Raw genomic sequence first — 27,707 nt, forward strand, 5'->3', positions numbered from 1 at the left:
GAATGGCCCAATTTAAGTTTATCCACTTTATTTGCCAAACATGACTGTTGTCATAAAAATCATAGCTGTACACACAGAATAAGCATTTTCTATCTGAGATTGTTCTAAAAAAACTGTGCTGGAATTTCTGAAGTTATTTGAATGAGTTTTGTGATACTGTAAGTTCCATAATAATACATGAACATGTGTTCCCTGGGCCATCTTAAAAATAGACAAAACCACACATTTGCATGTGCACAAAGGTCAAATTTTTCTTAGACCTGCTGTGTCGTGCGAGAAGTTCTGCATTATATTCGAGATTGAGTTCCTGGTGAATGTAATTTAGGGTAAAAAGACTTAAAAATTATTTACATTAAAAATTCACTCTTAAATCTCCACTAAACAACTCCTTTTATCCTTTTAACATCGCCTTCAAACACATTAAATCACACTTCAAATACATTCTAGAAATAATAACAATCTGGGTATGAAATCATTCTTACGTTAAAGATGCTGACTTTGTTACATGGAAGAATTTGGAGACATGATAAGATGGCAAAGAGCTCAAAGCTCATCCCTCATAGGATTGTTTTAAGCTGGCTGGGGTTGAGGAGGGAAGAGGTGTATGATTCACATCCAGTTCTAGGAATTTCTTTCTCACTTGTCAGAGGGGCCTGATTAAGATGGAAGGGGAAGTAAAATTCGTAGAAAACTTTCCCACATTGTGACTATAAGGAATAAATAAGGTGTATACCGCTTTTTTTTTTTGATCTTAGCATAAAAATTTACAGTTTCATGTAATACCTCTCTTTATCTCAACCAAAGTCCCCTGGAAGGTAATTCAAGAGGGGACTTACATATGATGGTTTACAGCAACATGTGCCTTGTACAAATGTCTAAGGAGAAATATATGAATGATCAAGCCCTCTATGTATAGTTTTAGTAAATTAAATACTTTAGACGGGGCTCCATATGATAAAACTATGAATAGACAAATTTAAGTTTAGGAGATGAGACAGGTAGGAAACTGGAACTGATAAATAATGTAACCAAAGATGGAATTTATTGCATAAAAAACTTTGTTGTTAAGATTTTTTTTTTTTTGCAAAACTATCAAAACAAAACTGCGGTGGCTTCAAAGAAATTTGTGATCAAAGGTACAGCAAATCTAGGATTAAGGACCATAACCTAGACTTTGTCAAATGCTGTAAGCATTGAAGAGCAATACTTCTGAATAATATCTGATTAATTTCTAAATATCCCCTGGCTTTCCGCCCAAAGGATTAAAATATATGCTAAAAGGAAATAGTCATTTCCCTAGCTGTTGCTTGAATTTGGTGATCATTAACATTTATTTATTGTACTTTGTAACACAGGTTGCAAAGTGGCATCAGCCATATTTTGTTTGGCTTACCCAATATTTTAAGATACTTGAAAGCTAGTTTCCAGCATTTAAATATCATGTGATTTAAACAAGTATCTGGACATCTAGTTTTATTTTTTTTTTAAATATCTGCTCTCTGAAAATGCTGAGTATTTCCTTTTACATGACAAAGATGGTATGGGAACAAGTGGGGATCCCTTCTTTTAAGTCACGTTCTGTGTTCTCCTGTTCACGTTAGTACTTGTGAAGCTGCCTTTACATGAGTAAATAGATCGTCTAAGGTCTAAAGACACTTGAGTTGGCCTCAACTGATAACATGGTCTACTAGAAATGGACATTAATCCAGTATCCCCTACTGGGGAATCTTCCATGTGAAAACTACTGAGATAGGTTGAAATTTAAAAAGATATTAAGAACAATGATGTAGGGAATGAAAGGGCAGTGGAAAAATGAGAAGAGACCAAAACTATTGTCTGGAGAGACACGGCCAGATAGGGTCTTGTTCCAATTACCTTTTGAAGCACTTGAAAAAACCTTGGGTGAGTCTGTATTTAGCAAATCTTAGATTAAGAGAAATGAAATGTTAAGGTTTGATGCAAATAATTTTCATTTCTGTATGTAGTAAGAACATTCTGACTTAAAAATGTAAAAATACCTCTGACAGAAGATTGTTATAAGATGTTTGGGGTTAACTGCGTTAGATGCTTTCCTCTTCTAAAGACCTTTGCTTTTAACTAAATGCTTGCTTATCTTTCTAATTTAACATAGTCCCACATTCTTCTTTGTAGTAATTTTGGGCTATCTGATAACATATAATGGAAAACATGTTTATGTCTTCCACCAGTTCTTGTTGCATATTTCAAATGCTTAGAACAACAATTTTCAGAAGCTTTCATTAAGGTTAATTTAAAAACTACATTAAATACAAACAGATTTTCTCACAAACAAAATGCAATGTGTACTTAACAGACTTCTGTATGTTATATTTGATAAACTACCTCATATAAATGCAAATTTTGACTTTCTGCCAGAACCAGGTGGTATGGAAAATATTTCTATTAAACAAATAATGCGGGAAGAGCAAACTTCAAGCACTGGTATGTTGCATAGGAAAAGAGGATGTTTTCGTTCAGGTTTGATGTATATTTTCAGGTTGACCTTTTCATATACAAAATGAAATAAACATGCTGAAGAATGATACGTGGTGAGTAGTTGTCTTTGGTGTCAAAGAAGATTCAGGAAAATAGACTTGGGGAGGGATTTTACATATTCAGAGAAATAGGCTAAAATATTTTCTCCTGTTTTCCATGGTTATTTGCTAGCATCATCTCATCTCCTTTGGTAGTTATCTGAATAGCTTTCATCTCAATCACTAAGTAAAATTGAACAAGGAGAGCTAAATAAAGCAGGATGATTCTAAACATTGCCTCAGATGGAAAAGCTTTTTTTTTTTTTTTTTTTTTGAACTCTCGGCCAGACAAAATACAATCAGAACATAAAAGCAAACAGAAGACCTCCCCAAACCGATAACCCTAGAGTAACCATGAGAAAAATATTAGGAAAAACAAAATTAAGAGATATTCTACTAATTATCTGATCGGTACTCCTCAAGATTTGTCAAGGTCATCAGAAACAAGTGAAGTCTGTGATGCAGACCAAAGGAGACTATGGAGAGATAAACACTCAATGTAATGTAGTGTTCTGCATGGTATCTTGAAATAGAATAATGACATGGAAAAAACTAGTGAAATACAAATAAAGCATGCAGTTTAGTTAATAGTAACATAGCAATGGTTGGCTTAATAATTCTGACAAATGTACTCCATAGTAAGATGTTAACAATAGGGGTACGAGACACTTGGGAATTCTCTGTACAATGTTTATAACTTTTCTGTCCGTCTAAAACTATCCCCTCAAAGAAGTTTTTATATTAAAGAAAAGACAAATAGAAGATAAATGAAGAGATATTATTTGTCCTTAAGGTACATGTGGATCCTTATGAGGATGCTTCTTAATCACTGTTTTCTGTTTGTTTTTTGTTGGACGACCGTGGTGCACAATATTACATTAGTTTCAGGTGTATTGAACATAGTGATTTGGCAGCCATATATGTTATGCTGTCCTCACCAGAAGTGTAGCTACCATCTGTCACCATGCACCGCTATTGCAATACCATTGACTATATTCCCTATGCTGTACCTTTGATCCCGTGACTAATTCGTTCCATTGCTGGAAGCCTGTAGCTCCCACTCCCTTTCACTTCTTTCTGCCTATTCTTTCACCCACTGACCTCTGGCAACCACCATTTCTCTGTTTTTATGTTTCTGCTTTTCTTGGTTTCTTTCTTCATGCGTTTTATAGATCCCCTGTAAAAGTGAAACCATACTGTATTTGTCATTCTCCGACTTAGTTCACTTAGCATACTACCCTTTAGGCCCATCCCTGTTGTCACAAATGGTAAGATCTCATTCTTTTTTTATGGCTCAGAATATTCCATTGTGTATGCATGTGAATATATATGCCACATCTTATCCATTCACCCATTTTTTTAAGTTCATTTATTTTGAGAAAGAGAAATCACACACATGGAGGAGGAGCGGAGAGAGAAGGAGAAGGAGAGAATCCCAAGCAGGGTCCTCCCCGTCAGCATGGAGCCCAATGCAGGGCTTGAACTCATGAACCGTAAGATCATGACCTGAGCCTAAGGCTGAGGCTTAACCAGCTGAGCCACCTAAGCACCTCTCCATTCATCTATTGATGGACAGTTATGTGGCTTTTATCTTGGCTACTGTAATATACTTCGGTGAACACATTGGTGCATGTATCTTTTCCAATTAGAGCTTTCTTTTTTTGGTGGTGATGGGGGGGGGGATAAATACACAGCAGTGGAACTACTGGATTGCATGGTATTTTTATGTTTAATTTTTAGAGGAACCTCCATACTATTTTCCACAGTTGTTATCCAATTTACATTTCCACCAACAGCACACAGGGTTTCCTTTTTCTCCACATCCTCACCAACACTTGTTATTTGATACCAACACTTATTTTTGATACAGGCTATTCTGATAGGTGTGAGGTGCTTATCTCACTGTGGTATTGATTCTTGGTTCTCTGATGATTAGTGATGTTGAGCATCTTTTCATGTTGTCTGTTGCCCATCTGTATGTGTTCTTTGGAAAAATGCCCGTTTAGATCCTCTGCCCATTATTTAAGTGGATTATTTTTAGTATTGATCACTCTTCATAGGGATGGTGATGAATGTATAGAAACTATATATACTCTCTTGCTTGGTTTCAAATGTGGGGTTCGCCAGAGTGTTAGGTGTGTCATCTTAAAGAAAGTTGTGACCTACATAAAGTGCAGTAGAAAAATCCATGACTTTGACTCTACTGATACTAGGTTCTGAACATTAGGCCTAACAAACTTCTCTTTCTTATTGTGAGGTCAGAAGACCCTATAGAAATGTTTGATTCACGACAAGGCAGTAATATTTAACACTGTTGTAAATAATTTTAAAACACTATTGTTGATTATATGCAATATGGGAATAATATGCTATTTAAAAATATGCTATTTAAAATTCAGAATTGGAACAATGTAATAATTTTTAGGTTTGATATTAGAGATTAAAAATCTAAAAGTAAATGCTAATTCTAAATGCATGTAATGAAGAAGAAAGAGGACGAGGAGAGAAGAGCAAGAAACTTCTTTAAGGGGGGGGGTGGTTCTCTGTTCTTAGCACTGAACTTAGAGCTTTATATACTCCATACATTTGGTATTACTATTCTTATTTTATAGATAGGCAACAAGATTCAGAGACAATAAGTAACTTTCCTAAATACTTACATCCTGTAAGTAGCATAGTAACTTTCCTCTCATCAGGTACTCTTGCCCACACCTATCACTACCATCATCAAAATTTCTTATTTAAGTCTCCCAGGTCTTTATCTTCTTGGCATTCATTCCTGTCTCTCCCATTAGAATGACCACTTATTTTTATGGTCTCAGAGATCATACATGATACAGCTGAGATTCTAACCCAAGTTCACATAATTCCAAACTCTGTACGCTTAAATTAAACCAGCGAATTAACATGCCTATAGTAGAGTGTATTTGCCTTTGAAGTACTAATAAACACATTTTATTCCTGAAAATGTTAAGGAACTTCCTGACCCAAATACCCATTACCAAAACATTTTATTTATTTTCTAAAGGAGAATAAGGATCAAATTTCTCTTTGGTGAAATCTCTATTAGCGGGCAAAATGTAAATGTTGCCATATATTAATGACATGATATGAAATTTTGTCAGAATTTTAAAAGTGAATAGAGGACAGAGGAGAAAGAGTGAGTATGACACATTGAGGTACTTTGAAAGGTCTTAATAAAAAGTTAGCCGGAACAGAACTGTAGATTTTGTTGTTGGTGGTGTTCTTGTTTGTTTGTGTAATATAAGATCTTAGGTTTCATCCCTCTAAAAATAGTGCACATTGTCATAAGAAATGTGTTCTTCCTGCTGCAGAACATAGCCTAGTCTATGTTGAGGCTTCTGAAAGTCACTTCACATCTCTGACCTACTACGTTATTTCTGCTAATATGAGATTAACATTACTGATGCACAAAAAACTTCATAATTGTCTCTAGTAACAACATCTAACTAAGCATACAACTCTGAAAAGGCAACCGGTTTGAATATAATAATTGTCATTAATATCATATTTACATTTATTTCTTTTAGAATCAAAATGGAGCCAAGCTTTTTAGAGTCCATGAACTTTCAGAAAAAGATCTTTTGTCTCTCATTGAAATGGGAACAATTTCCTAAGAAGTTTTTGTCTTTAGAGAGCTAGTTAAGTTAGGTACACATAGAGCTAATCAGTACAACCAGTATTCTATTCCAAGAGGGAGTTAAATTTCAAAATCAGAGATGTTTTTCTTAATTCTTTATATCAAACATAATTCTGAATCCTTGAGAGAATTCACAAGTCAGGGAGGGTTTGATCGTATAAAGTATGATTTTAGTGGTGAGTTAATAAAATCATACATACTGTAGCGTATTTAATGAGGAAGCCTGACAAATGGCATCGATTTTATAACAAACTCAATATTTGCCTTGCTAAGTTGGGTAAATTCATTTCTCTAAAATTTTATTTAATATCAAAAGAACAAAATTCAAAAAATATGCAAAACCAGAGACTTCCAAAATTGAATATGAAGCGAAACATTATCAAAAACTGTATTAAGCTGGTCCAGATTAGTTATTATTTAAAGCAGATAGTCAAAAATATTCAGCTTTTAAGGTAAAGCTCTCATATATTTAAATGTGAGTGACTTCAAATTTAATACTATTATTATTTCTTTACATTTTGTCCAAGGAATATTTTAGATTTTGAGCCAAGTCTGGAATTATATGGTTGGAGGTTACATAATGCAGACCTACAGAGTGTTTTATATTATGTCTACGAGACAGAGCATTAGATTTCACAGAGAAAGTCATAGAGATGCCACACTGTCGAAATTTCTGATCTGGTTGCAATGCTTAGGTTTGAGTGAAAAACCCAAGGGCTAATTTACTGAACAATTACATTTGCTTTTCTGCACCCTTGATGCCCCAAAACACTAGAATTTGCACTTTTGAACAAGCAAAATAAATTCTCTCTTTCCTCCTTACTAAACTTTAAGCTTACAAATGTTTCTTCCCTAACTTTAAGTACTTTCCTAGGGGCTTTGCTGGCCTGAAAAAATGGTAGGGCAGCTGAGAAAGGTGTTCCCAGCTCAGCCATCCTGTTTATCTATCTGCTCAGCTCCAGTTCATTCTAAAGTACAAGCACATAAAGAATCCTACCAGGGGCATCTTTAAAATATGTAACATCACTTTAAAAAAGTAGTTTATGTCATGACTTTTTAGCACATTATACTTACTTCCAAAAGAAAGGATTCAATAATACTGCCAATCAGACCTTATTTTTCTTTGCTACTGAATACCAAATTATATTCAATATGTCTCTGTGATGTCAGAAATCTGTCCATAATCCACAATATAGGTTATTATTTGCCTATGTGAAGAAGAGAGCTTTTCTTGCTAATCAAGAAAAATGAGTGAAAAATAAATTTAGGATTGATAAAAAGATGGCATCTGTTTGTGTAAATGGATATCCTTAAAGTCTCTCTGATTCCTCCCGAAGACACTCATACCTTCTAAGTACTGCAGTAGCTTTCCTCTTGTCAGTTGCTCTTGAGCACAGCTATCACCATTCTGGTCAGTCTTTCTTGTCCTATCACATCTCCGTGGTCTTCACCCTCTTGGCATGGTTTCTTAGATTGAGATCTCCTCTCCATGGTCTCATATTTAGGCTTTTGGCTATAAGTGTCCCAAGATAGTTCTTTAGATTGTATCCAGAGCTGCAGTATACTTTTGCCTGGATAAAGGACTTTTCCATCTTTGAAATAACTGTGCATCAAGAATGGCCCATAAGTATTACGATGATGAAATTACGGACACCTACAGTGATCACATCCAAGATTGCCAAGACAGGTCTGCTTTATGTTTGTTATCTTCAGGGGATCATTAGCACATCCACTCGTTCTCTCAAAAGTCATTATTTGATCACCATGTCAATAACCAATTTGTTAAGACAAGTTGAGTGGGAATAAACTCATGAGACCTCAAGGACAAATTTACTATTTTAGGCAGAAACACTACTGAATTATGTGCAGTGAATATCCCTGTAGTCCTAATGAGAATAAATGCATTAAAGCCAAGCTGTAAAGGGTCTTCTATTCAAATTCCAGAACAAGACCCCAAAAGCAAATAAATGGAGATGTTTCAATCCAATAGCTTTAGTGATCATGTGCTAGTAATTAGAATTTATAAGTTTAAATATACCAATTTGGTCTCAGTAACAATATTGTGATAAACAACTAAGAAAAAGATATCTAAGTTATGTTTACAGTGATAGTATTATTCTGAGATATCTCCAATAGCAGCCTAGATTGAGAAAGGAAAACCATACGTATAGAGGGACAGTGATATGTCAGACATTAAGATAGGTATTATAATTATGCAACAGAACTACAAATACAGATAATTTAACACAGAGTGATCAGAGCACCTCATGAAGGATCATGCTAATGAGAAGTTAATCCCTTGGGATAAATTAAAAGCCAGAGAGAAGACAAACAAAACAGATATTCATAGGATACAATACCTTCCCATTCTACATGAACCATGGCAAAGTTCAACAATGCCTGGATGGTTGCTATTATTGAAAGCTCATATCACCTTTGCAGGTGGGAAGGAAAATGTGTGCAGGCAGGGCTCAGCACTGGTAGACAGAGAGTCAGCTATCTCAGATACATCTGAGAAACAACTCTGACTATTCCTGAGAAGTGACACATCCTGGGGAATGTGAAGGCTGAACCTTGCCACAAATATACCCCAGATTAGCCCATATACAATAAAAGAAGGAATAGAAGACACTAAGGTTGAAAGAGGTCTTGCATATTGAGGATACTCAGAAATTCCCACGGTAAACATACAGTGTATTCATTTAATGCTAGTAAGAATTTTCTATGTCATGTTTTCTTTTCTGTAACCTTTGTGATAAGAGCTATTGTCCTATAGGCAGAGGAAATGAGAAACATGTTATTTGGAAGAGTCCTATAAAATGTATTACTTGAAGGGGGTGCCTGGGTGGCTCAGCCGGTTAAGAAACCCACTCTTGACGTTGGCTCAGGTCATGACATCATGGTTTATGAGTTCAAGACCCACGTTGGGCTCTGTGCTGACAATGGGGAGCCTGCTTGGGATTCTCTCTAGCACTGTCTCTGTCCCTCCCCACTCTCTCAAATAACTTAAAAAAATTAAAACAAAAAGAAAAACACAATGCTTGAGGTAGTTCACAAACAATCGCATGAATGGAAATATGGATACACTTAACAATGATATTTATTCTACCCTCAAAACAACTTAGGGAAGTAGATATTATCCCTGCACGACTCATGAGAAGATTGAGTATAGACAGATTGAGTAATTTATCCAGGGTCACATAGGCAATTAATGGCAGAGCAGCTCTAACTACAAAATACACTTATTTTTAAGTATATTATTAAGATTGTAGAGCAGTGCTTTTCAAAATTATATGTTTGTAGCTATCCCTTGATTTTTATTTTTGCTCTTTTTTATTTTTGGAATGAAAACTCTGAATCAGGTGATCTGGGATGGGCCTGACATGTTATGATGATAATGATGTCAGTCCATGGGCCACACTTTAAGTAGCAAGGGTGAAGTGCAGGGTGAAGAGAGAGAGTGCCTTTATACTTAAATTTTCAGGATTTTGTTATAAGTTACTTGTGGACTTGCTTGCAGCAATTTTTTTAGTTACATTGCTTATTATTTAAGGAATTCTAAACTACCATGTATGAAATTGACTCCTGTCACCATTTGTACTTTCTAATCAAGTATAATATTTTGTTGGAATGGATAATTGCAGATGCAACCATTTGTGAGTTAATGATATATTTTCAAAATTAAACAGGATCATAATGCTAGGTTGATGTAATATTTCTCTGTAGTCTATAGTTTGCTTCCATAGTTACTATCAAATTGCCCACTAACAATAGTTTTGTTGCTCTGCAGGTAGCATTCAAAGACATCTTCTGCCTGTGGAAATTTAAATGTTAGTGGAACTGTTTAATGTTTTTTATAAAGCAAAATTTTAAATTCAAAATAAACACAAGGCAATAAAACAAAAACACACACCCCAGAATTAAAATTCTATGATTCAACCAGCTATCAACAGTATAATTTTAGTGAGACGGTTTTCATGACATAGATACTGAATTTTGAAAGGATTTTCTTCTCGAGGTATGTCACAGTTTTAAATATAATTTCAGTTACATTGTTTTTTCTCATTTGAGACCCTCAGAACACCTTTGTTTCAAGAGGCAGGTCTTTTTCCTATTATTATTCAGGAATAATTAACATGCAGTGTTATCTTGGCTCCAGGTATACTTTATTTTTTAATACTTTGATGTTTGTTGCCAAAATCCCTTCTTTTGACTATAAACTTTTGTAGAACAGAGCCCAAGAACTTTACTCCCCCGAAGTTTGAACTATACAAATTATAATCACTAATATAAATAATATTCAAAAACAGCAAAAGCTTTCTTACTGAAAGACCCCAAGAATTTATCTAGCCCCCAAAACAAGTCATAGTCATTCTGTCTCTCTAAGTAGTTATTATCGTATTTACAAGTTTTTCTATGAAGGATAGTTCTAGAATTCATATACCTAAATTTATTTCTTACTCAACATAAAAAGAGAATAGAATAAAAAGAGAGTCTTTTGAAAAGAAAGTGATCTGACAAAGTGACTCTACAGTTTATATGAAGAGGCAAAGGACCCAAAATAGGCAACACAATATTGAAGGGTAAGAACAAAGTTGGAGGATTCACACTATTTGCTTCAAGACTTACTCTAAAGCTACGGTAATCAGAAAAATGTGGTTGTGTCAAAAGAATAGATACACAGATCAGTGGAACAGGATAAAGAAAACAGAAATAAATCCACACTGTCACCTGATATTTGACTAAAGAGCAAAGGCAAGTTCAATGCAGAAAGGATACTCTCTCAACAAGTCATGCTGAACAACTAGATATCCATGTGCAAAGATAAATAAAATATCATCATCATCATCATCATCATCATCATCATCTAGACATTCACCTTACATTCTTTACCAAAATTAAAACAGATCACACACCAAAATGTAAAATGCCAAACTGTGAAACTCTTACAAGATTATGTGGGAAAAGGTGGAGATAATACCATATATTTGACATTGACATTTTATTTTATTTTTTTATTTTAGAGAGAGTGTGAGCAGTGGAGAGGGGCAGAGGGAGAGAGAGAGAGCATCCCAAGTAGGCTCCATGCTCAGTGCAGAGCTCCATGCAGGGCTTGATCCTACAACAAATGTACCACATGGATGAGGGCTGTGTGTATGTGTAGGTGTATACAAGGAGAAGTATGTAGGGATTCTCTGTACTTTCATTCAATTCTTCTGTGAATCTAAAGCTGCTCTAAAAAATAAATCCTATTAATTAGAAAACAAAGCAAACCAAACAGAATGTGATCAATTTAATTTTATATATCCATTCAAGGAATGTATAATATTCTGGGTTTTGTTTTGTCTGATTTTTCTTGTACAGGTGAGTTCTTCTACCCTCATCTCCAAAACACTCAAACACACACTTTTCCTACACAGGGTTAGTGCTTATCTCACACAAATATTATTTTTCGTTATCAAGAAAATGCTATGTTAAAGAATAAGGTCTTATAATGAATTGTTACAAATTTCAGGTCTAAAACATTGCTTTTCTTTGTCTCAGGCTAGTGGGTGTGAGGATTTAAAGTAGAATTGGTCTGTCTAAATGACTAAATTTATTAGGGGATCAACATATTTTAGATTCTATCATGGACTCAATCTAGGAGGGCTTTGGTAGTAAAAGTGTTAAAAACTAACCTGTGGTGACAGTTGCTCCAGATCAAGTAATAAGCATAGACATTGATAATCACTGGGAAAAGATTTTATAACATAAGGTGATAAGTTCTGTGGTGGAGGAAGCACCTTGATCTACTGGTGCTCATGCTGGAAAGGACATAGATGAGTTGCTGGCTCCCAGAGTTTCAGATTTCCTTTAGTGGTTCATTAATAGATCAAAGTATTGTCATTTTAATATACAAAAAGAGAAGTCTTCGGTGGTGTAATGCATTAGTCTCTTTCAAAGAAAACGTAACAGCAAAGATTTTATTTCTCATATTATTTTCTCCAACTTTAAATTTTGACTTTTGTGGTAAATTGTAGATATAAGATTATATGCATGTATTTCGGGCATACAAAAAAATACACGGGAATATATGCAATATGTTTGGAATCATCTCTGGTGCTTTGCACTTTAACCAATTCATTCACCATTTAAAAACAATTAAAAAATTCATTAAGCTGGATTCTGCCCTTGGATACACACAAGAAAACCCCCATTGAAGTCAATGGAAATTGTGCATGCATATCCAAGGGCAGAATTTGGCCTGCTGTGCTTAATTCACTCTGATCATTCCTATTAATTCAATATTAATATTTCCGTTCATTTATTCAATTAGTTCTGTGGTATTCAAAATTCATTGTATGTAATACATTGCGATCAGTCAATCATTACATTTCCAGTCCACTTTCTAACAATCAATATTTGAAGTTAGTCAAGGCAAAATGCACTTAGAAACCAAACAGAAATAGAAATAGAAGATATCCTTCTGCAGAGATATTACCTACTTTGTTTCGTGGTTTCTTGGGCCCGACCTCTCCCTGTGGATTTAGTCAGGGTGAGAGACATTAGCAAATTGTGGGGCAGAGTTGGCCCTTAGATCAAATGCTGCTTTGTGGGGTAGCCAAGTAGGGCTATCTAATAACAGCCAGATGTGAAAGACTAAGCTCATGAAATACCCGCCATTTAATTAGGTCACACAATACCATTTGGCTCTCAATCAAATTTGGGTTATCTCTGTTCTGAGCAGAGGGATCTCTTCTGTCTTGAAGGAACATAGATCAAAATGAACACAGTATGTTAACATCATAGTATAAACATGGCATGCATGAATAAGCGGAGCTAAACTCAAGAAGTATAATGATCCCTCTGCCCCAAATTCATTTAAGTAATTTCTTTAGGCAGGAGAACTTAAACTTCTTGCATAATTTCTGTATTCATTTTAGGTATCCACAATATGCAAGATTATCAGTAAATCTCAGAAAAGAAGTCTATGGAAATTGACAGTTCATATTTAAGTATTTGTTAGACATTTTATTTTATTTTTTTATTATTTTTTTTTTTTATTTTTTTATTATTTTTTTTATTTATTTATTTTTGGGACAGAGACAGAGCATGAACGGGGGAGGGGCAGAGAGAGAGGGAGACACAGAATCAGAAACAGGCTCCAGGCTCTGAGCCATCAGCCCAGAGCCCGACGCGGGGCTCGAACCCACGGACCGCGAGATCGTGACCTGGCTGAAGTCGGACGCTTAACCGACTGTGCCACCCAGGCGCCCCTTTGTTAGACATTTTAAAAAGCGTTATATTCATTATTTTTGCTTTGTAACATTCTATTGAGGTACAATTGACATACCAAAAAAGCATAGATTTAAAATGTACAATATGGTAAGTTTCGACCATGTGTTTATGTGTTTGACACCTGTGAAACCATCGTTACAATCAAGAGACAGAATATATTCATCACCCAAAAAATTTCCTCATGTCACTAAACATCTTTTACATCTCCTTACAGGGACTACTAATCTGTTTTCTGTTATTAGAAATTAGTTTGAACTCTCTAGAGTTTTAAATAATCCAAAAATATGTATTTTTCTATGTCTGGCTTTTTTTTTTCATTCAGCAGAAATAATTTTGAGTTTAAACATGTTGTTGTTACAATCAGTAGTGGATTCCTCTTAAAGTCTGAGTAGTATTCCACTGTGTGTATATAATTTGCTTACACAGTTTTCTTGTGGTGGACATTGAGATTGTTTCCATTTGGGGGCTATTACAGGTAAAGTTGTTGTGAATATTTGAGCACCAATCTTTGTACGGACATATTTCCCCTGCCTTGAGTAAATAAATAGGAGTGGAATGGCTACATAAGGTAATATGCGTATGTTTAACTTTTTAAGGAACTGCCACACTATTTTCCAAAGTGGTGTGCCATTTTACATTCCTATCAGTAGTGTGTGAGAGTTCCAGTTCCTCCAAATCCATAGCGTTATTTGGTACAGTCTTTTTCATTTTAATTATTCTCATGAGTGTGTAGTGAAATCCATTGTTGTTTAATTTGAGTTTTGTTAATGGCTAACTCTGTTGAGTATCTTTTCATGTACATGTTTGCCATTTGTTGTTTATCTTCTTTGGTGAAGTGGCTGTTCAAATCATTTGCCCATTTTGAATTGGGTTGTTGCTTTTCTTAATGCAGAATTTAAAGAGTTATTTATGTATTCTGAATAAAATCCTCCAGTAGATATATATTTGACACATATTTTCTCTAACTCTGTTGTTTGTCATTTTTGTATCTTAACACTGTCTGTTAAAGAGTAGAAGCTTCTACTTAGGATGACAGCCAGTTGATCAGTTTTTATTTTTCTTTTGGGATCGTACTATTGGTTTTATATCTTAAGAATATTTGCCTAAACAAATGTCACATAGATTTTCTTCTATAATTTTATAATATTATATTTTCATTTAGATCTATGATCCACTTGAATTTAATTTTCATATATTTTTAGATTTTTTTAAATTTGTATTTATTTATTTATTTATTTATTTATTTATTTATTTATTTATTTATATTTATTTTTGAGAGAGATAAAGAGGGAGGGACAGAGAGGGGAGCAGAGAGAAAGGGAGGCAGAAGATCTGAAGGAGGCTCTGTGCTGACAGCAGAGAATTCAATACGGAGCTGTACTCATGAATGGTGACATCATGACCTGAGCCAAAGTTGGATGGATGCTCAACTGACTGAGCCACCCAAGCCCCTTAATTTGCATATGTTTTACAAGATAAGGATTAAAGTTCAATTTTTTTGTGCATACTAATACTCAGTTTTTCCGGCACTATTTGTTGAATAAACCATTTTCCACTGAATTGTCTTTGCACCTATGACAAAAATAAGTTTTCCATATGTTGTGAATCTTTCCTGGCCTATTTTATTCCACTGATCTATTTGTCTATCTTTATGCTACTTCCATCCTGTCATGATTTTGCTGGCACATTGTAGTAGTCTTGAAATAGGTAGTGTTTGTCTTCAAGTTTATTCTTCTTTTACAATGTTTTTGGTTATTCTAGGTCTTTTATATTTCCATATGGTTTTTTAAATCAACTTCTTAATGTTTACAGAAATCCTGCTAGGATTTTACCTGAAATTATATTAAATCTATAGATAAAGTTAAGGATAATTGACATCTTGACAATATTAAGTATATTAAGCATGGTGTATTTCACGGTCTATTTGGGGTTGCTTTAATTTATTTCAACAACATATACATATTTTAAAGTTTATTTATTGAGAGAGAAAGTGAAGAGGGAAGGGCAGAGAGAGAGGGAGAGAGAGAATCCCAAGCAGGCTCTGTGCTGTCAGTGCAGAGCCTGATGCAGTGCTCAGTCCCATGACCATATGATCATGACCTGAGCAGAACCCAGAAGTTGGATGCTTAACCAACTGAGCCACCCATGTGCACCTCAACCGTATTTTATAGTTTCCAGTTTACAGGTGTTGACCATCTTTTCCAGATTTATCTTTAAGCATTTTCTATTTTTATGCTATTATAAATGATATTTTTTAACTTTCAATTTCAGATTGTTAATAAAATATTGTTAGCTTTGTTAATATTAGAGTTATATGTTATAGTCTTGCTCAATTAACTCATTCGGTTTAGGAATTTTGTTGTAGAGAGGAATTTTCTACATAGATGATCATGTCATCTGAGAACAAAGATAGTCTTAATTCTTTATTTCTAATTTGAATGACTTTTTTTTCAAAACGATTACAATGCCTAAACTCTATTATGTTGTATAATAGATGTGGTGAGAGCAAATATTCTTCTCTTATTCCTGATATAAGGGGAAAAAAGCACTCAATCTTTCATTCTACCTATGATATTAGCTATAGATTTTCCCTAGGTGCCTTTCATCAGGCTTTGGGCATTGCCTTCTATTCCTAGTTTGCTGAGATTTTTATCAGGAATGAATATTTAATTTCACCAGATGTTTGTATGTGTATGTGTGGGTATGCATGCACATGTCTATTAAGGTGATCATATGGTTTTCCTTTTACACTTTATTAATATATAATGGTGAATTACATTGGTTGAGTTTTGAAGTTGAATAAGCCATGCATTACTTAGATAAACTATACTCTGTTGTGATATATTATGATCCTGCTTTTATATTGTTGCTGTTGATTTATTTATATTTCACTGAGAATTTTTGCATGCATGCCATGAGGGATATGAATCTGTAGATTTCTTCTCTTGTAATGACTTTGTCTGGTTTTGACAATAGGTTAATGTTTGCCTCATAAAATGAGTGGGATATATTCTTTCTTCTTGGCGCTTCTGAATGACTTTGTATAGAAATGGTACTATTTTTTAATGTTTAGTAGAGTCATTAGTGAAGCTATCTTGGATGGAAAATTTTTGGAAGGTTTTTAAAGCAAAAGTCAATTTACTAAAAGATATGGGGCTATTCACATGATCTCTTTCTATTTGAGTAGGCTTTGGTGGTTTGTCTCTTAAGGAACTTCCCCATTTCACCTAACTTACTGAATTTATTGTCATAAGGTTTCTCATAATATCCTCTTATTGTCTTTCTAATATTTATAGGTTGGGTAGTGAGCTTCTTCGTCTCTCATTCCTTATATAGTTAATATATGTCTTTTCTGAGAAGTCTTACAAAGTGTTCACCAATATTATTGATTTTTCTTTAAGAACAAGCTTTTACTTTCAATGATTTTTTCTATTGTTTTTCTGCTTATTATTGCATTACCAACTGCTCTGATGTTTATTATTTCCTTTTCCTGAATACCTTAGATTAAATCATTGCCCTTCTTACTAGTTTTTGAAGAGCAAATCATTGATTTGAGACTTTATTATTATTATTATTTCTGGTCATTCAGTGCTATAATTTTCCCTGCTTATACTGCTTTGTACTGCTTTAGCAGCTACACATTTGTGTTTCCATTTTAATTCAGTCTAAACTACTTTCTTATTTCCCTTTTGATTTATTATTTTGGCTAGTGGATTTCTTAGAAATGTGTTATATAATTTCCAAATATTTGCAGTATTTCCAGAGATCATTTTGTAGTTGATTTCTAATTTAATTTTGTTATAGGACTAGGGCATTCTTACTTTGACTTTTAAATATATTGAGACTTGTTTTCTGAATTTAAATATAGGTGATCTTAGTAAATGTTCTCTGTGTCCTTGAGAAACATGTATATTTTATGGTTGTTGACTGGAGTGGTCTATAAATGTTAACCACATTGAATTGGTTTGTAGTATTTTCAGCTCTTCTATATTGTTACTGATTTCTGTTTGTTCTGTCAGTTATTGAAGGAGAGGTATTGAAATCTCTGATGATGATGATAGATTTACTTATTTTCCCCTGTGATTCTATTAGTTTTTGCTTCATTTATTGTGAAGCTTTATTATTAGAAACATCAAAGTTTAATATTCTAATGCCATTTGTTGTGATTTGATGTGATTATGAAAAGATCCTATATTTTTTGGTTACATTCTTTGCTCAGAAATCAACTTACTCTGGCGGCACCTAGGTAGCTCAGTTGATTGAGAGGCTGACTTCAGGTCAGGTCATGATGTCACAATTCAGTTTGTGAGTTCCAGCCTGCTTGGCTCCAGGTTGTCAGCACAGAATCTCCTTCAGCTCCTCTGGCCCTCTCTCCCTCTGCCCCTCCCCCGCTCATGCTCTCGCCTTCAAAACTAAATAAAACATTTTTTAAAAATTAAAAAGAAATCAACATCAACTTACTCTGAAATATAAATATTTTATATTTATTCATATTTACTCTGAAATATATTTCCTATATTTATATATTTTTATAAGCATATAAAATATATTTTTTATTTATATGTGTATTTGTGTATATTGTGCATAAATATGTTTTATATTCTATTTTATGTTCTTTTTTAGCTATTAACTATGGTGATTTGTTTTATTATTTTAATAATTGCCTTGTGGCTTAGAGTCACTATCTTTAACTTATAAGAACTTTACCATAATATACTTCTTTTACTCTTCTCCTATGCATAGTCTGTTGTTTCAAATTTTACTTATACATATGCTATAAACCCCTAAATTTTTATTATTTTTGTTTAAGAAGTACATTTTATTTGAAAGGGAAATACTAAGAAAAATATATTTATCCATGTAGTTATCTTTTTCAGTGTTCTTTCTTTGTATAGCTACAGGATGTCATCTGTCATTATTAAACTTGAATGGATTCCTTTAATATTTCTTATAGTACAGACCTGTTGATAACGAATTCCTTCACCTTTCATATGCATGAAGAAGTTTTTAGTTTAATTTTGTTTTTAAAGGATATTTTTCACCGAATGTGGTATTCTAATTTGACAGATTTATTCATTCAGTACTTTAAAGATTTTACTGTGCTGTTTTCCTGCTATCATTGTTTTTGGTAAGAAATCTGCCACGTATTTATCCTTGCTTCTCTATGTGTAACATCATTTTTCTTTCTGGATGATTTTAAGATTTTGTCTTTACCCCTGGTTTTGAACAATGTGGTTATAATGTGACCTGGTATGTTTTTCTTTATTTCTTGTGCTTAGACCTTGTTGAGTTTCTTGGATCTGTAGGTTAAATTCTCATCAATTTTGGAAAAATTTCAGTCATTATTTCTCCAAAGTATTTTTCTGTCTACCCTCTGTCAGTAGCTTCAGAGGCTCCAATTATACATGTGTAAGGACATTTGAAGTGTTTTCAAATCTAATTTTCTCTTCATTTTTTAAATAAATATTTTTCTCTATATATTTCATTGTGGAATTTTTTTATTGCTGTGTCTACAAGTTCACTAATGTTTTTCTTCTGCAATATATTATCTGATGCCACTCCCATCTAGTACAGTTTCATCTCTGGTGTACTTTTCATCTTTAGGAGTTTATTTGTCATATACTTTTTCATCTGTTTCCTTGCAATACAGTTAAAAAAATCTATCTTAACATCTTTATCTGCTAATTCTAACATCTGTGGAAGTTCTGGTTTGTTTTGTATGATTTTTATCCTAATCATAGGCCATATTTTTCTACTTCTTTGCATGCCTGGAAATTGTTGATTGGATGCCAGACATTATGAATTTTATTTGAGCGTCCAATATGTTTGTGTTCTATAAATATTCTAGAACTTTATTCTGGAACACAGTTAAATTATATGAAAATAGTTTGATTCTTTTGGCTCTTCCTTTTAAAATTCATCAGTTGGGACTGGAATAGTACTCAGTCTAGGACTAATTATTCCCTACCACTCAGGCAAGATATTTCTGAGTATTCTACTCAAGGCTGTCTTTGTTATGAGGTTTTCTATGCTGGTTGGGAGGGATAGTCATTATTCCTAGCTCTGAGTGACCACTGGAAACTGTTACCTCTGATCTTTTCAGGTCCTTCTCTCCCAGTCTTCGGCAGTATCTTTAATGATCAGTACTCAGCTGAATATTAAAGGATACTCCCCTGTGGATATCAGTAGTTCTCTCTGTATATCTTGTTCCTCTTTGGTACTCTATTTCACAGATTGTAGCCACCTTCTTTTCTCCAGACACTTACCCGTATCCCCTAACTTCAAGGAGTTTGCTGATATAGCCTATTTTCTCCTTCCCTGGACCATGTCTTGGAAACCCTTTCAAGGCCTTAAGCTAGGGCAATTGTAGGGCTCACCTCAGTTTTTCCCTGGAATCAACGTCCATTATCTGATGTTCAGTGTCCTAAAAAAAATCATTGTTTCATATATTTGTCTATTTTGTGTTTGTTTCAATCACAGTAAAGCTGGTCCTGTTACTTCTTGGTAAGAGGTGGAAGTCTTAGGTTCACCCCTGAGTCATTTTTCATAGCTTTCTCATTTGTAATGCAAACAGGACATGGAAAAGAACAGTTGATGGTCCATCTAGATTTTCCAACATGAAGACCTGGGAGAACTGGAAATTATTAAGTTGACTGTTTGACTGTAGATAAAGTCTATAATTTATAATAAAAATTATTTAGGGTTCAGAATAATTTCGTTTGGCTAAAGTAATTCTAATTTGAATTCAGTCACTGTTTTTCATGTGACTCTGCTCTTTTTGTCACTGGGTGAGTTGACATGATTCCAAACATCCCATAATAGCTTAGCAGAACCAAATCCAGTAATTTTCTCAGGCATTTTAGCCTGACACTTAGGAATACTGCGGTGTACCATCTATAGAATGAGTTAGTGGTTTACATGAGTATAAAGACCACTGAAGCTCTGTACTGGTCAGTATGTCATTTGTTTTTTTCTTTAAAAGCAACATAGTGCCAGCTTTATTCTCTTTGTTTCAGGAACATCCACTTACTTTTCTCTATTATTTTATCTTTAAAGATACAGCTAAATGAGAAAATTCTCCCCTTCATTTAAAATATTTTTTCCTCTTCCCACATTCCAAAATTACATAATGTTTTCCATTATTCTTAATCCCATGACTTAAACAACTGTTGTGATTTCATAAGTGGAAGCATTTGACTACAGGTGGGGATTAATTTGCAAAGGCAGGAAAACTGTTGAAAACAAAGAGCTAGTGTCCAAGTAAATATCTCTTGAGAAATTAGGAAGTACAAGCTACATTGCATGAGAGGAATTGTTACTGAGTATTATGGCTTAAAGAATTCCAGGTGGTCTGTGTGGGTCATAATGCTAATATTTCATCTTGGAATAATCTTTGTTCTTTCCAACATTTTTTTAACCAGTATTTCTCCTGTAAGGTGCTAGAAGGTTTGTTCATATAAGCTAATTAAGTCTGTAGCCATAGAGTAGAAAATAAAAAGAAAAGGAAGGATCTGTTGGAGAAGCATTATTTTCTACCAACTATAGAGATAAGCAACAGAATTTTGGAGGTGATGATGAGTAAAGGGGGTGTTGGTTACCTGGATCAGTGCCTAATTCTCCATTTTAGTTTCTATATGTGGATACAGTTCTTATCTCCACAGGTTGAAACTTTAGTTAATTCAACATTTTTTGTTTGTTTTTTTTCATCTGTGTGTGTGTGTGTGTGTGTGTGTGTGTGTCTGTGTATGGGAGGAAAAAGGCATTCAATTCCCCTTTTCTTTCATAGAGAAGGAAAGCTATGTTGGTAAATCATAAACAGGAGAGAGATACCCTGTTTATATATCAATATAATGTATATCACTGTATAAGGGGCCTCCATGAGGCCCGTCTTTTCATCATGTGTCAAGATGGACCTAATAACTCACTCTGTAACCGCATGTTGCAAATCCTACTAAAAACCAAAATGGCCTATTCTCTTTCAGTCTAATGAGCAAGGTTTATTTACCTATTTATAGCCAGTTATGTCACATTCTACGTAAGTCTTTAATTCCTTTATATTGCCCTAAGAATAAACTCCTTGGCCTAGCGTGACCCTTTCCACAGTCTTGGTCCAACTTACCTGGCCATGTTCATCTCATGCCACATCCCTCTTCACACCTCATTCTTTAGTTGCACCCAACAGTGACCTTTTCTCACATAGTGCAGTGTGTGTGTGTGTGTGTGTGTGTGTGTGTGTGTGTGTGTGTGTTTTATTTCAGAGAGAGTGTGTGAATGGGGGAGAGGGACAGAGAGAGAGAGAGAGAGAGAGAGAGAGAGAATCTGTACTGGTTCTGTGCTGAGCATGGAGCAGGGCTCAATCCCACAACTCTGGGATCATGATCTGAGCTGAAATCAAGAGTCAGATGCTCAACTAACTGAGCCACCCAGGGGCCCCAACATTGTGCATCTTTATGCCTCTTCCTTCTTACGATTTCTTTTCTATCCAGGCATTTTTTTTTCCCTCTTCCTCACCAACTGTTCCTCCCTCATGATCCACATCAAATGTCTTATCCTCCTTGAAGCCATTCTCAACTCTCTTAGGAAGAGCCAAATCTCCCCCTATTCATATGCCTATACATTAAGATTGAACACATATCATTGATTGTCACCTCCAGGAACAACACATTGTATCTCTATTCTGGTATCTAACATAACTGCCACAATGTAGGCCTTAAGGAAATGAGTAAATAATACATTTAAATGAATGGGCACAAGAATAGTGTCTTTCACACGTGGAGATACCACTCAGAGCTGACAGTGTTCAGTATTCTCTATTCACATGCAAACAATGCCCTGAGCTGATCAATAGCCATTGTTCTAATTCATTTCAGAAGGATCTTATTGCATTGGGTCGTCAGTGCCAGCCTAGAAGCCTTGATGTACTGTGTCTTTACAGGTTGGCTAGAGGGAGGGAAGCAAAATACTACAGAAGCAGAGATTACTGATGTTCAGCTAGCCACTGACTCCATACTACAGACAGGGAAAAAAAAATAGTATCAAAGCAATGGAAACTTGATGTCAGGGAGCGGGGTAGTCATGAGCCTATTTACTGGCTTGACCTTTAATCACAAACTTTGTCAAGTTGTTCTAGTAGTTATCTCCCAATTATTAGTGCAATGATTACAAGTAAAACTTCACTTACCAGCAGTTAGATATGATAACTGCAACCACCTGGACTTTGTAATCCCTTTACTACTTTCCTTCAGTATTTCTACTATCACTTACAGCTTCTCAAGAAAAAAACTAATCCTCTTACAGTAGGATTACTGAAATTTATCTCTCAGGTAGTATCCATAAATAAACAACAGATGATTTAAAAAAAATCATTTCTTGACGCTTTATTTAAGTAAATGACACCTACTTTCCTTATCATGAGTAGAACAAAATTTTGCTTGTTCAGCCTGGTAGATAAATGAAAGAATTATGTTTTATATTTTGTTTGTTTCTAAGGCTAAAAGTACCAACACATACAGTATGTCTGAAACATACTAGAATCATAGTGAAAAGCTTACAAAGTGGCTGAATATATAAAGATCTGCTTTCATTTTTTTTCCCTGATCTCTGTACTCTAGCTTAAAGAAATGAAATTAAAGTAAACCAAATCTATCTAGAAAAGTTCACCTGATATTTTAAAGGCAGATTTTAGAGTTTAATCTTTCCAACTCTGGGCCTGGTGCTTTGAGACTATTGCCGTCTCTCGCATGCCCCCTTTACATAGAAGAGCACCTAAATAAATAAATAAATAAATAAATAAATAAATAAATAAAGCATGAGACAACTGTGAAATATTTTGCAAGATTTTAATGTTACTAAAACTTTCATTCTCTTTGTTTAGCAGCCAGCTGTAGCTGACACAAATATATAGCTGCTAGCTGCTGGCCCGCCCTCAGAGTGATATTTTATATAAGGATTTATTTATGGCTAATTTCTTTATCTTTATATTGAATATCATACTTGGTAGTATCTTCCAGCTTGTAATTATTTTGCTTCACATCAAAGAGCAACATTAGAAATGAAAGTCCATTCACTGACGTGTCTGATTCATAGCCTATGATGCGGATCGTATAAAAAAGATGCTCATTTTTCTTTCTTTTCGAGACCTCCTCTCTTCCTCCGTTCTCTGCACCCCTCCACCCCCACTTCATTCACATGCTTCAGTACTTTTGGTACTAGTAATTCATCCTAACATGTATTAGCAATATATAAATGTCAGAGGAAGAAACTTCTTCCTGCCCGTCACCCCGATCCATAATCCAAAGAGACTTCTGTTTCTTTGCCCCTCGGCCTAGTCTTTTACAGTTAGATTGCCTATATCAACCTCCTAAAGTGCTTGTTGAATAAGAAAGACGCACTTGGTACCAAGCTGCCTTTACTCTCCTTGGTGTGGAATCTTATAGCACTGTGGAACTTATAAATAATTGAGTTATTTTTAAACCACTGGATGTTTTCCAGTCACTCTATTTCACACTGGATTAATTATGTAAGAAAACTGAATTGTTCCTCACCAGTGTTACAACTTTTAAAAACAACATGCTGTTTAAATTCAGGTTTGGCAACTCTGGCCCGAAACCCCTCAAATTTATGGTACCACACCCATAGCATAATAAAACCTTTAGTGGTCCTTTGTCTTTTAGCTTGCCTTCTATTTTTTCTCCAGGGTGTTTTATGCTGGAAGATGCAAACAAAAGTTGTCCAGATGTTATTTGTATCAGAGCAGGATTTCAGTCCAGCTATCTGTGCTTGCAAATGTTTATTTTAATGGGTTATTGTGCAATCTTGCATTGTAGACCTTCATGGCCTTCTATGCATGTTCTCAGCAATGCCAGGACATTGTTTTTTTAAAATATATCATTTTAGTCCAATTGAATGATTACTAGTCACTAGGGGAGCAAAAAAATGTAACACCTGTAGAAACACAGAGTATATTTTTGCCAATGCCCCTATGCTGACACCCTGCAAACTGCCTGATTATGAAATCATGACCAATGGGCTTTAGGTAAAGCAGGAGGAAGGTGTGGTCCAAGCCCTAGCAACAGTCCAGCCCTGAGACAAAGTTACACAGTTACGCGGCTGCAGTCAACATACCAAGGGTGTCGGAAAAAAGGCCAGCTGTTGCCCCGTGCAGTTTGATGGAATCAAAGAGGAGCTTAGCTAAATCACCATAGTGTGAGCTGTGATTTTATTTTAGCAATTATAACAAGCTCGGGCTGGGCTTATTATTCATTTTTAGAATTCTAATAAAATGGTCACTGATGGTTCCTTGACACTAAAGTAAATTGTTTACTCTGTATCTAAAAACTTACGTCCAGTGTACCAATTAGCAGTTGAGAATTTCTAGTCCTTAAAATAAATTTTGAAACTAAATTACATCATACAGAAAAGGATTTGGTTTTCCAGAAAGTGCTAAATTTTAGAACTACAAGTTTTCTCTGATAATTTATTTAAAACCAAAGGAAGGATGCTTCTAGCATACATGTGAAAGACACATTTCACATTCTCTGCTGTTGGAAAAAACAAAACCAAAACTTTAACGTCAGTTTTAGGAAGGACCCCTCAGAAGAAAATTACTTTAAGACCTATAACATCAAAGACTGATATAACCTCACACTAAAGCTTTCACCAGGTATTTTTAATGACTATTTAAGTAAAGTATAAATATCCAGTTGAAAATAAAGCAGAAAATCGTCTTTTTTATAAATCAGAGTGGAAGTTCTTTGTTTTGTTTTGTGGCTTTTTTTTTTTTTTTGAGAGAGAGAATGTATAAGCTGGGGAAGGAGTAGGAGTAGACGGAGAGAGATAATCTCAGCACAGAGCCTGATGCAGGGCTTGATCTCACAACCATGAGATCATAACCTGAGCTGAAATCAAGAGTCAGATGCTTAACTGACTGAGGCACCCAAGCACCCCTATAAATCAGCTTTGAGGTAAATTAAATGTGGATATAGTTTCATACATAAGAGTAACCCTGATAAAATTTGGTGATCCAGAAATTAGTGTATGATGAGGAAAACAGTTTTTCTTTTAGCTTTGGAAAGAAAAAAGTTTTGGTTATTCCATCTGACAGTATGTGTATGTCCATCAACATTGAGTAATAACACTATCCTATGTTTATCTAAGAGTTTATCATTTAGAAAATGGCTGCAAACGCATTGCTTTACAGGTTTGGATATCTATAGTGTCATAACCTTTGCCATACCCTAGAGTCTGAAATGGTCTCATGTATTGTCTTGTTCTTCCTAAGTGTGGACACTGTGCTATTTCTTTGAGATTTGGCCCCATGTACTCAAATGGCTTGTTCGTAATAGATCAATGGCTAGCGTATTCAACCCATAAAACAGTCACGTGTTGCATCAATATCTCAAAATATGGGACTTACATGAAATATTGACTAACCTCCCCAATTTATCTATTACAATCATGTGCAAGAGCAGTTAAACATGGCACATTTTTGGCTGAACACAAAAGCACCGAGGGAGGTAAAAAGCATGCTGTCACTTTCCTTCTACCAGGAGGCTCTATCACTACAGTAAAAGCGCAGATAACCAGAATTCTGGTGTCTTAGTTTGGTTTTCCCCAGAGGCAGACCCTAAGATAAGGATATGAGGGCAAGTAGTTTATTTGGGAGGTGCAGGAAACTCTAATTTAAGGTGGCAGGAAAGAGATCGAGGGAAGTGAAGTCATGCACCAAGGAGTGCTTTATCAGCCAGCTATCACAGTGTGTGGCTGGCGCTTCATCCCGCAGAGCATCCTCTAGAATCAAGTGGAAAACACACACCTCAGAATAATCCTGTTCTAGAGATGAGAGATGGGGTATTTATATACCACCTCCTTAGAGTCATTGAATGTAAGAGCTACTGGATAGAGGCGTGGCTGAGGAGGGGAGTGGAGGCAGTCGTGGTGACATGTCAGCTCCTATTATTTCTGGACTGCCCTGAGTGCATAGAGCAGCCTTGCTAGATCCAGGAATAAAGCCCTCGCGCCCACAGATGCAAATGGGGGCAAGGCGGATTCATCCCAGTCACACTGCGAAATCTGCAAAATGAAGACGGGATGCTGATAGCATCTTGTTACATTTGGCAAAGAAGACAGTCTATGATTTGGGTCTCTAATTAGCTAAAGATTTAATAAAAATTTATACTTTGAATCATGCTGCTAAAAATTACTCCCAAAATATTATTTTAAAAAGAGTTTCCAGGTGATTTGCCTGGGGAATATGATACATATCTTTCTCTGAAAGTTCCAGATCATGTGATCCTGTGGTCCTAATCATAATTTCTCAAGAAAGCATACACCCGAGGTGTCCAAGGTATAGGGAACAAAGATGATTTTGCACCGACCTCAAAGAAATGTTTCAGCAATTTATTCCGATTGAAGAACTAAAGTAACATGTGTTGTAATTTGCCACATTTTATTAAAAGTAGACTATAACAAGAAAATTAAAGATGCTAATTAATTGAAGGATGTACAAAATTAATTTGTTAAGATTTTATTATAGCTGCCAAAAGGAAAGCAGAGCTATTAATTCAAAACCTCATTCATCTATTTACGCAGCAACTTTTACAAAATATTTACCATGTCTGGTAAAGTATAAAATGAATAGCATGAAGGTGGCCCAGGTAGTGATCAAGGTCTTTAGAATAGTTGAGACTCGATACTGAAATTCAGCTCTGCTGCTTTCTAGCTAGGAGTCCTTCAGCAGTTGACCTTAGCTGCAGAGTCTCAATGTTTTCTTCTGTAAAATAAGAGTAGATGAGTTAAGGAATTTAAGGATATGGTGTTTCAAGTGAGTTTAAGAGCATGCCTGGTACATGTCAAACATTCACTGATGTCATTTCACAGCGATGGTGATGGGAATGGTAGGGGTTGCTGCCATGGGAGGCCTAATCTGCTAAAGGATGCAGGTGGATACACTGTAATACAGGGTAACATAGGAGACAGAGGATGAGCACAATTAGAGAAATGTCTTTTGAAGGGGTGAGGCAAATAGGTGATTCTTGGAGGACAGAAGGGTTTCCTATAGGTGATTTGAGGGGTCAGATCAAAGGGGCAAATATAAGTCAAAGCATCATGTTCTAAATGGACGTGGAATGTGTGAGTACCAAATGCCTGAGACGTGGAACTCGTGTAGTTGTCTCTAAATGTTAGAGGGTTCCACGCTTTGGTCCTTGGACTCCCTT

This window comes from Felis catus, chromosome C1 (genome assembly GCF_018350175.1).
Source record: "Felis catus isolate Fca126 chromosome C1, F.catus_Fca126_mat1.0, whole genome shotgun sequence".
NCBI lineage: Eukaryota > Metazoa > Chordata > Mammalia > Carnivora > Felidae > Felis > Felis catus.